The sequence below is a fragment of the Aulostomus chinensis genome, chromosome 21 (genome assembly GCF_037954235.1).
Source record: "Aulostomus chinensis isolate RoL2024-O1b breed Wild chromosome 21, RoL_Achi_v1.0, whole genome shotgun sequence".
In the NCBI taxonomy this organism is placed as follows: Eukaryota; Metazoa; Chordata; class Actinopteri; order Syngnathiformes; family Aulostomidae; genus Aulostomus; species Aulostomus chinensis.
In genome coordinates, this window is record NC_141340.1 from 16,172,577 (window position 1) to 16,182,067 (window position 9,491).

Here is a 9,491-nt window from a genome sequence, read left to right on the forward strand (position 1 = left end):
TTTATTAACTCCTGAAAGTTGGGAGTGTGCCAACTGTTGCTGAACCATCTCATCTATTTTGTCAAAGGGGAGATAAATTCAGTATGCCTGAATTCATGGTATGGCTACTATAAAGCCACGCAGTCTGAATGTATACAAGCAAAGACTTAGTATGAAGTTTGTCAGTGAAAAGCAAACACAAGACGGTTGTCAAACACACCAATCATAGTACCTGCTGAGAACTGAGTTTTAGATCAGTCGTTGAAAATTACTATATTTTGTTGGCATCGTGTTCACTAAAAGAGGATGAAACATCAGAATCTCAGTATACTCTTTAGCATAGCCGCAAACCTTCATCTGAATCTGATAGAGTGAGTCCGTTAGTGACCTTGATGATGATGTCAGAGTGGTGTAATGTTTTTAGTTGAAAGCATCCATCCATCCATCCATTTTCATCCGTTTATCCTGTTAAGGGTCGCGGGTGGGTGGGGGGTTGGAGCCTATCCCAGCGGCTTTCGGGCGAGAGGCGGGGTTCACCCTGGACAGGTCACCAGTCCATCACAGGGCCAACACATAGAGACAGACAACCATTCACACTCACAGTCACACCTACGGTCAATTTAGAGTATCAATCAGCCTCGTCCTCTCTTGATGTCTTTGGACTGTGGGAGGAAGCTGGAGTACCAGAGAGAACCCACACAGGAACAGGGAGAACATGGAGACTCACACAGAAAGATCCTGTGCTGGAGCCGGGACTGGAACCTGGAACCTTCTTGCTGTGAGGAGACAGTGCTGACTACTGCACCAACGCAGTTGAAAGCAAATATGTGAATTCATTATTGCTTTATTGCTATATTTTCTCCTTTTAGACAAACTGTCTCAATTTCAACACAGCTTAAAAAGGCGTCACGCATCATTCTTTTTAAAACAACAACAGGATTGTATGCTGTCATGATACGTGATCTTGATCTTTGATCACCAACAGTTTTCAGGCCATCCTTGAGTCCCAGTGAAAACTGGAGAAATTGTCCCAAGGGATTCAGAGACTTATGGTAGGTGAGATTGACCTTGACCTTTCACCTCCACTGTCTTTTCAGTTCATCCTTGGGACCCAGAAAAAAAAGAAGAAGTCCCTCAAGGTGTTGGACAGATATCAACAGAGACCGTGCCCTTTGACCACCAATATGCTTTCAGCTCACCCATGAAATGCGGAGGACATCAGAATCAAATTTGAAGAAATTCCCTCAAGGCATTCAAGAGAGATAACAAGAGTTAATGAGAATGGGATGTGCGGATGGGAACATGAAAAGATGAACCCTCTGCTTATGGCTTTTGCCGGTGTGGAGGTGGAAGAGTTAACACAACAGAACCCTAAACTAGCACAATGCTTGATGAATGAGGCTTCCCTTTCATTATAATTTGGCATACGTAGGTACTAAAAATTAGCATGTCTCAGTCTCTGCTTTACCAAATTTCAATTTATTTTTTATCTCTTTCTTTCAACACAACAAGCTTCCAGCAAGCACTATGCTTATTAGCAGCACACGTTTTCAAGAACACATTCCATGAGTCTTACCCAGTGCTACATTGCTACCTATAGCTTTAAAAACAATCTGAAACAAACAAATCAAAGGAAATGTAATGAGTCCAGCGCAGGCTTTGATTACATGAAAATGAATGCCAGAAAGGGAACTACTTGAATGAGGAATATTGTGACAATAAAAACAAAGAAATAGCTGTCAGTAAAGTAGACACAGCTCCAAGCTGTTCCGTTAAAAGACTGGAATTAGCTCATCACATCGGGATGGTGCTGGGGTTTGTCACCTGCGACGTCAGCTTTGTCTTTGTTCCACGCAGTCGTGGAGCAGCAGGGTTCCCTGATGTTTGTTTTTAGGTAGGATTCTGCTGCTGCTCCAGCTTCATCGCATGTATGTTGAGAATTTTAACTACAATATTATGGACACAATTCTGAGCTGGAGCTGGATCTGAAGACGTTCTTCTGCCTCGGTGGAGGTATGGATTCTCCACTTTAGTTTCACTAGGAAATGGACGAATGGAAAAAAAAGCTCATTGTTGCAGATGGCCACATCCTTACTTTGCCTCTGGTTTCTGAACAAATGCAAACTGTGCACGGGACAAAAGCCTTTTCTTTGCTAAATCAGAAATAAATCATCTTCCTGTTCGGAGATTACCGAATTCTGAATGAATGATTTTATCTTTCGCTCATTATTTGGAGAAACCAAAGACAAATGATCTGGTCCAATCTGAGATGAACAGAAGAAACACAAGAAAAGCAAAAGTTTATTGAGAATTCAATTTGATCACTGAGACTGATTCCCGATATTGCGCAGGCTCATTTATAATCAAGTTATTGTCTGGATATTCTCGCTTTCTAAAGAATTAAGTATTTCAAACAAATATAAAACAGTGCAGATCGAAAAAAAAAATTAATTAATTATTATTAATTATGATAAAATGGTCTAAATCTCATAAGAAACGAAGAATTTTTCATTTTATGAGGTAAGCAGCTTCAGAGTTAGTTATATCAACAGAGGGAGAGGGAGCAACCTTGTCCATCTGGGACGACGCACATCTTAAAGTAATTTGTTTGGTCAGTTACATATAGAGGCGAATTATTGCCGGGGATTACATTCCGAGAAAAAAGTTGTTTTGTTTCTCAAGGGAAGAAAAGTACCACGGCATCAGCACCCGGGGGGCTTGCAAAGCATCTCGTGGTAATTTCAGGCAACATCGTTGGTTTGCTTCTGGTCAGAGAGACAACCTAATTTTCATGAAATAATCTTTTTTTTAATATTCAATAAAATAGTGTCATATTTCCCGTCACTCAAAAGAGACTTTGAGACGATCAGACATTCCCATAAAGACACTTTTGATTGGTACTTTTAGGAACTTGTCTCAATATCTGAATAACACAAAGGGACAAAGCTGCAAATTAGCTTTGGAAAGACATAAAAAGCCTGATTCCCACTGGCTTAAACTCCAGGCCCCCAGGTAAATGTGATCATTCATTGCCTGCTTCCAGTCTCAGACTGACATATGACAGGAAAATGGGGCTTTCCTATCAACAGTATCCATGGGGGTAATGAAAGCCCATCCGATGGCAACTTCCATGGCTTTTTATCATCTCAAACATAAATCCAAGCCGTCTGCATTCATTTACATCGTTAAGCCTGCACTTAGTTTGAAAAACATACTCGATGAAATAGTAACCACAGGAACTGCGTCACTGCCCTCTATTGACAATTTGTCATTCTTAGTTTATGATGTGCGTCCGCAACTTTCTCCGGTAATTTCGGTCGAGCATAAAAGAACCAGGAGTACACTAGGAGTAGTGTTGTAAACGCCGCCCCTCCATCTTCCTGAGCTGTAATGAGTATCATCGACACAGGATTGAGGAGAATATCAGCTGATAGTCATGTTTGTTCAGGGTTGTTATCCCGGGTTGAGAAACAGCTCAGGGTAAACAAGAGGAAACAGAGCGCTTACACATGAGGCTGGCCTCTCAGCAAACGACATCAAATTGCTCTCTTTATTTCGCTCTCTCTCTCTCTCTCTCTCTATCTCGCTCTCTCTTTTGCTATTGGTTTTATAGTAAAGTGATGCTGCATCATCTCATCAACAATTTCTGGGGAAATGCTGGTCTGCGGCAGAAACACCAGCTCGGAGTTTTTAAGATAAATGTGGGCTCTTCAGCACACCAGCGGAGCTTGTCACTCAGGGGAAACTGTTTTTATTTGTGAGCAGCGATTTCATCTCGCAGTCTTCACGCCCGTCTCAGAAATCCAATAAAGATGACTGACTACATTTTATCACAGCAGGATTTATCTTTTGGAACAATTTAAAAGTCCACCCTGATAATATGGAAAAGAGCAGAAATATGAACTCTAAACCTGGTGTGATATGTGTTTTACTCAGACGTAGATACCGCGCGGAGCTGCTGAAGTCTGTAATTCACCAGCGCTGTTATTGCTGAGTAACACAATTAGACAGCTGATTTGTAGTTCCGCTGATACTGCTTTGTATAATTTGCCTATTTGTCACGTGGCGTACATAATAGAGTTGTTTTCAGTTACAGTTCTTCCAGCTGGAGATGTTGTTATCTGATTCAAACCAACAGGCTGACAGTGGTTCCTTGGCCCTGTGACTCAGGAAAAGCCTGCTTCACCCTTGACCTTTGTCATTATCCACCAACAACATCGCGGGGCAGACAATCAAGGGATCAAGGCTGGCCAGGAGAAATCCTGTCCCCAGACATAAAAAAGGATGCACAGGGGTGATCTCTCCCCCACTCATTGCCAGGAATTCAATTTCACTCAGCTAACATCTGCCAGAGATAAGTGAAACATAAACAATGTCACTCACGGAGAAAGAGAGAGATCAGGGCTTTTTCCTGGACAGAGACACAGCGGCACTGACACATCACGTAATTACAACCATGACATTCACGCCCAACATTCTTTCTGTTTATTTATTTTTTTTTGTGATTCTGAAAACAAAGCAGGGAGGAATCTCTCGCTAGAATGGGGAAATAATTTGCCATTTTCAATGTAATGAGGAAGGAATTTTCTTCAAATTGTGTGGATAAAAGATTAAAAAAAAAAACTGGGCATTGTGGCAAGGATTTTCTCTGGAAAAGCTTTTTTTAGCATTTGTGTGAGCCCACAGAGAAATGCTCTACAAATAAATATCCAATTTTCTGTTCAAAACCACATTTCAAGGCCACAGTGTTTGGATTCTGAGTCAGAGCACCCAACCCCCACCATCATGTGATACCAAGATCTGTACCCTTAACGCTAGCCCAGGGTGTTACTTCTCTGTGGTCTTTCCCTCTATGTTGCAGCAGTTTAACTTAAAAGCTCTGTTACGGCTGAGATGACACTGATGTATTGAGTCTTTGTATAATCTCTTGAGACCTGACTCAGTCCAGCAAGCATGTTATAAGTTTTTACATCGTACCGGTGGCGCTAACCTGCTCCACGATACATCCGATTCTTGTTGTAAACACCTATAAGGACTGATTGGCTTTATGTGCCTCAGCAGTACAAGCAGAAGATAAGATAAGATGAGATGAGATAAGATAAACCTTTATTCGTCCCCACAGTGGGGAATTTGGCACTGTTACAGCAGCAGAAACAGAGAAGTAGCAGCAGAAAAAGTACAGAGCAAGAAATAGCAGAAGCAACATTTGAAGCCCTCACCAATCTGTTCTTCTCGTTATCTGTTTTTAAAATAGTTTGCTCATTTTTTTCCTCGTTGCTTCAGCAGAAATGGAACACATACACTGTCCCCCCCCCCCCAAAAAAAAGGAAGGAAAAAAAAAAAGGAACCAAATTTCTTAATGAAGGCTATTTAAAGGAGATTCACAGCATCCCTCAGCAAATCTTCTGCCCCAGCAGATGTGAAGTGCTGGGTCACTTCACAAATGTCATCAATAAAGCAGGGATGTGCTCTACCTTTCCTGGTGCCCTGCCTTTAGATTTATTGCTTATGGGAGTACGTAAGGAACACATAATGCAATAAACCTTATGCTGATGATATAATATGATTTTCTCTCCACTACCTCAAAGGAAAATGTAGCCCACTATAATAACTAAGGATACTCTAAAAAAAAACAAAAAAAACGTCCTCCTTCAAGGCATTATTTGTGTTTTCTTTGTGCCATCTGAATTTTGAAACACAACAAAAATCAGTATTCACGCAGACTTTGGTTATTTGGTGTGCAGGCTTCATTATATTAGCATACCAGGAGGTAAATGACAAATAAACGCAGCACTCATCACTGTCTCTATTTCTACTTGACATTGCATGTTCTGCATGAATGAATATTGATGCACAGCTTTCCCCTCGACAGTTCATTTTCAAGTTAACATTCCCCTTTTTTTGTGAAGGGGGTGTTGAGTTTAAAAAAAGCAGCAGCAGCAGCAGCAGCAGCAGCAGCAGCAGCAGCAAGAAGACTTGTAAGTAGTGCACATTGTTAGCGTTGAAAGCGTTTCCTGCTGGTAGTCAATAAACAGGATGCTTGCTGTGTCATCCTAGACGTTTGAAGACAGCTGCCGTATGCCAAAGAGGAACAGCTTGGTGTCTGCCACATCGAGCTGGAATCTATTTCTGGGATTTATCTTCAGGTTTTCCCCCTTTTTTAATTTTTTTTTTTTTCTCTTTGCAGCTACCGCCACAGACCTGCTTTTAGTTCAACACAAAGCTGATTACACTTTTCAGCTCAACCACTCCCCTCTAAAAAAGGAAAAAAGTCTTAGATAGCATTTCTGTCTGGTAATTATGCAAATTCCAGTGAGAACAGTGCTTGTATTTTAAAGGAATAGTGTGACATTTTTAGGAAATATATTTGATTTGTTATCCAGGGGAGAATTAAATGAGGAAATCGGTAACATTCTCACATCTCTGTACTGAATGGAGCCTGCAGTTTAGTGAAGCTGCAAAGACTGGAAATGCTAATCAGCCAAGGTAACAAAATCTGCCTGTCCACACCTGGAATGTTCATTAATTAATTAGCAGTCTGCGTTGTTTTGTTTTTTTTTGGTGATGTTGTGTTTTCTCATCTGCAAAAGAGCTGATGTGTTGTGGCCTGGAGTTGCCACGGACAGGTAATTCATTATATATCACCTTTCTGAGGCAACTCTAGGCCACAACACATCAGCTCTTATCATATATGTGTATTTGTATTTATTCAAAATCAAACTCATTTTCTTTTAAGAAATTCCTAAAGTGATGTGCTTCATGTGTGCAGCTGCAACAACCCCACCACCACCAACGTGTTCCAGGCTGCACTGAGTACACCCAGTCCAACCGGTGGATAACCCCACTACCTCATCCTCCCCTTGGGATCGACTTACATCCTTCCTTCTCAGTCCATGCTCTTTACCATTCTCCTCATATCTTCGCTCAGCTCCACTTCCCTCCACAGTGAGAGAATCACCATCTGCCTGCCCAAATCCCTAGTCACCCCCCTCGTCTCATCTCCGGGCCTCCTTCCTCTCCATGCTTGTAAGCAACACAAGCAGGAAGCAACACCTGCCACTTTACCTCACTTCCTGTTGTCAGGATCTGCTCTTTGTCTTCTGTGTGTTATTCTTTCATCTGGGGTTTTTGCTCATGGATTTGACGCCTTTACGTGTACGCTGTTAGAAAAACCACTCAGCGGTGAACTTGCCATTCACTCTCTGGCTGTGTTCCCAGCTCTTACAGTTGAGGCTGTATTTTCAGTGACAGGTTGAGTCTGGACACTTAATCTGCTCTCGCAGACAACCTTGGCCACCGTTTTCTCCCTGACCCAGGCCACCCCATGAGCAAGATCCCGGCATAAATCACAGCTTCACTTTGCTGGAATCCTATCAATTCATTCATAAAGTCCTTTTGGGGAGGGGGGGAGGGGGGGGGGTTCTGTCATTTTTACGCCAGCATAAACAAGAGAGTGTCAACTTGACCTCTTATTTTGGACCAAAAATATAGACATGGTACAGCAAGCATAAAAGCTGTTAAGCTCCATTAACTTCAATGGCCACATTCTTTTGTCACAACCCATTTCCCTGCAATTCTTGCCATTGCACAGCTTAGGAAATATTTGTATTGTTTATTGCAGCAGCAACTCTATTGAGTTAGGTAACTCAAAACAGGATGTTTCAATGTGCAATTACCGCTCACAAGGAATGATGGAAGAACAAACAGAGGATGAAGTCAGAAGGAGCATTCACTTCTATGTATTACCGAGTGGATGTTTTTTTTTTAGATTCTCTACTTATTTCTTCCCTGTTGCATCACGTATACCATTAGGATCATACATACAATGGAATATTGTACTGTGTTGTTCCTGAAATATCATCATTAACCCAAATAAACTCCTATCTCTTGTCATAACCCCTGACCTTAACATTCATGATGATGTTCCAGGAGGCCGTTACAGCTAGCTGACCCTTGTGTGTGTGTGTTTTTGTGTGTGTGTGTCACTGTCATTCACTATATACTCTCACATGACCTCAAATATAGCTTTATAATGCCTTGTGAAAATTTGTACACATATCTGCAAAATATTCCCATATATTATCATGACTTTTCAAATCAGACCAGATGTATTTCTTGAAAATGCATTGAAATTAAAGTATAACTTAATTTCCTCGATTTTTTTCACCCGCTGTACAACTGGAATGTAACTTTTATTTATACGTATGTTTGGAGGAGCCCCGTCTATGCTTGTTCTTAAAATAAAATATACTTTTAATTTCATGAAACAGCAGCCTCATGTGTATAAAGACTATAAAATGATATTAAAATGCCTGCTAACACAAGTATCAAAAACGATATGAACGAAGTTTATAATAATTTGTCATATTTTTTATTCTATGATATATGATTTTAACAATGAGAACTTATTTCCAGGTTGTAAGATTCAGGCCTGTGCCAATCTATAATTTTTAGATTGTTGCAATTTTGAGTGTAAAGTAGTATCGGAGGATCACTCCGGTTGAGTTTGTATTTTTTGGGCATTAAACTTGACGGGATTGACCGATTTTTAAAAGATTCCATTCATTTTCTCTACATTTTCCCACATTGTTCACTGCGTGCTCCTCCTCGTCACAAAAATTTCCAGCAACAAAGGAGTCAAGGGTGTCGCTGTGTTATTCATTCTTACGTCGTCATAAAAACCAACCATCATCAATACTGGATGACTGTGAATCGATCTCCTCCAGCTTGATTTAAATGGCTGTGTGGAAGTGTTAAAGAACATCTCAGGGCTTGAGGCTGAACGCATTGATCTTCTACAATGTTTTCACTGAGTCTAGATAGAAACTATTGATATCCTGAATATAGATTCTTTTTGTTAAGAGTTAACATGTATGTGCAGATTCTTGTCATTGACCACAGATTGGATAATGAAAGACATTTCGCACTTAGTATTGCTTTCTCCGGCTTTTTTTCTCCAACACTGTGAGATTTAGGAGAAGAGGCCTCACGGTCCTACTGATGCAAATACGATCATAACAAAAGCAGTCGATGTCAAATCTCCATGATTAATGAGCTTCAAGACTGATTGATTTGTCCGAGACTTCCGTGACAGACAAAATGTTTCATTATGTTGATCAATAACGGTGTCTGCCTTGACAGCACAGTTTCATTATGAGTAAGGAGTTAATTTGACATCTCACCCACACTATGTGATGAGTGCTATTAGTAACCAAGGTTCAAGGATCAAAGCAGCCCTCAGACGTAGACGTCTCCTTCGTTGCTGTTGCGTTGCCAGGAAACCAAAGCGTAAAGAGAGAACAGGAAATGATTTCAACACTCTTTCCTCGAAACGTGCAACACGGGCACATGCGCTGCAATGCATGAGTACGGCGCTGGTAAGATCTCCCATGAGAAATTTAAGGAGAGAAACACCAAAGTATGTTCTATCATGGGCATGTCAAGCCTCAAATATAAAAAGAGGATAAGGAAAAACAAAAAGACAAAAGAAAAAGTAGCCAGTAGTGTTCAGC